Source organism: Canis lupus, chromosome X, assembly GCF_003254725.2.
Source record: "Canis lupus dingo isolate Sandy chromosome X, ASM325472v2, whole genome shotgun sequence".
NCBI lineage: Eukaryota > Metazoa > Chordata > Mammalia > Carnivora > Canidae > Canis > Canis lupus.
Window position 1 is genome coordinate 46,590,140 of NC_064281.1, and position 2,211 is coordinate 46,592,350.

The following is a 2,211-nucleotide window of genomic DNA, read 5'->3' on the forward strand; positions in this document are numbered from 1 at the left end:
GATCTGGTGGAAATGCTTACAGGAACTAGCTAATAACAAAAACCAAGAGAAGGACATTCAAAATACTGATTTACTTTGGCAGCAAATGGTCTTTGAAGACTAATGAAGGTAGACAAGACCCGTTAAAGTGAAGTGGGCTATCTCAAATACACAACAATTTACATAGAAGTTCTTAAAAATTTTTTTTAAATATTTTATTTATTCATGAGAGACACAGGGAGAGAGAGAGAGAGAGGCAGAGACACAGGCAGAGGGAGAAGCAGGCCCCAAGCAGCGAGCCCGACGTGGGACCCGATCCAGAGTCTCCAGGATCAGGCCCTGGGCCCAAGGCGGGGCTAAACCACTGAGCCATCCAGGGTGCCCCTTAAAATTTTTTTTTTAAAGAGCTAAGCATCTGTACCAACCAATAGCAATGCAATACCTAGTTTATGACGACTTGAAACAAAACAAATGCCCATTAGGAAAAAGAAAAGCTGTATTTTATCTAACATACTTTCAGTCAATAGTCCAGGAACATTTTCCTCCCAATACGATACTCCCTCTCTATAAGGCTGTTCCTGGGAGCCAGACACTTTAGGTTAATAAGGGAGTTAAGACTAATTGCTTGCAGTTTAATAGACAATAACTTTTTGCGTCCCTCTTAATGTGCTAATAGTTGTGTCTAAAACAACATGCAATTCTTAGAAAGGTACCATTTCTGGGTTTTTTATTATCTGTAACCTTTGGAAACTAATCACATGAAACTACAAAATTAGCAGATGTCTTGAAATCTGTATATAAAACATAAATTACCTCTAATTTCAAACTCTTATTAGTGTACCACTCAATCTTTAAAAAACAAAACAAAACAAAACAAAAAGGCGGCTCCAAAGATAGTCTTATACCATTCTTTTAAAAAGGAAACTGTTCCTTTTAACTTTACACCCACCCCACACCCCAATTTCAAAACACATCACTTAATTGTCTTGGTCATGGACATTTCCAAGATGAGATTTTATATTTTGCTCCCATAGCTTCTGGTTATCAGAAAAACCATGCTTTCCTTTATTGAAGGAGTTTGGTCCTGCTGATGTTGGTGTATCCCTTCCAATATTCTTCATCGCATCTTTGCTTCTGGAGGCATTTCCTCTGGTTCACTATCTTTGTCTTCGTTAAAAGCTGCTGCTACTGAAAGGGTTTTTGGAGCAAGCGTTGGAACAGTTTCTTTAGGCTTACTTGATCCAAGTTTGATGGATCTGGCTGAGGCTTTCTTTGTCGTCTACCTATGGCAAATCCAAACTTGGAGATCTTTGTAGGCTTTGTTGGGAGGTCTGCAGCTTCTTCTTTAGCTGATCGCTTCTCAGTGCTGCGACTGGAACTTTCCCCTCCATTACTGGAAGAAAGTCTTAGTTTTCACAGGTTTTTCTGCTTCTTCTTCAGGTCCTCCCACGGCTCCAGCTCGTTGCGGTTTCTCCGGCTTCTCCTCTCCCGCCTTCCCGTCCGCCATTTTCCCCGCCGCGGCCTCCTCTGCAGCCATGCCAAGCTATAGCGCCCTTCTTTATCTCTTATTACAGGCTTTGGTTTAAAATCTAGTTTTTCTGATGTAAGTATTGCTACTCCGGCTTTCTTTTGATGTCCATTTGCATGATAAATGTTTCTCCATCCCCTCACTTTCAATCTGAAGGTGTCTTTAAGTCTAAAAAGGAGTCCCTTGCAGGCAGCATATAGATGGGTCTTGTTGTTGTTGTTGTTGTTGTTGTTGTTGTTGTTGTTGTTGTTGTTTTTAATACATTCTGGCATCCTATGTCTTTTGATTGGAGCATTTTGTCCATTTGCATTCAGAGTGGTTATTCATAGATATGTATTTAGTGCCATTTTATTGCTTGTTTGGTCATTATTTCTAGATTTTCTCTGTTCCTTTCTTGTCTTTGTCACTTTTGGTCTTCCCTTCCCAATCAAAGAGCACCGTTTAATATTTCTTGTAGGGCTGCTGTAGTGGTCACAATCTCCTTTAGTTTTTGTTTGTCTGGGAAACTCTTTACCTCTCCTTCTATTCTGAATGATAGCCTTGCTGAATAGAGAATTCTTGGCTGCAGACTTTTGCCATTCATCACGTTGAGCATATCATGCCACTCACTCCCTTCTGGCCTGCCAAGATTCTGTGGAGAGATCTACTGCTAGCTGTATGGATCTTCCCTGGTGAGTTATGGATTTCTTTTGTCTTGCTGCCTT

The 2,211-nt window shown here is 40.6% G+C and overlaps 1 pseudogene; it reads right to left on the reverse strand.

Annotated features, from left to right (window-relative positions):
* Positions 1–808: 808 nt before the first annotated feature.
* LOC125754664 (PEST proteolytic signal-containing nuclear protein-like) lies at positions 809–1,838 on the reverse strand (annotated as a pseudogene).
* Between the last annotated feature and the right edge of the window lie 373 nt (positions 1,839–2,211).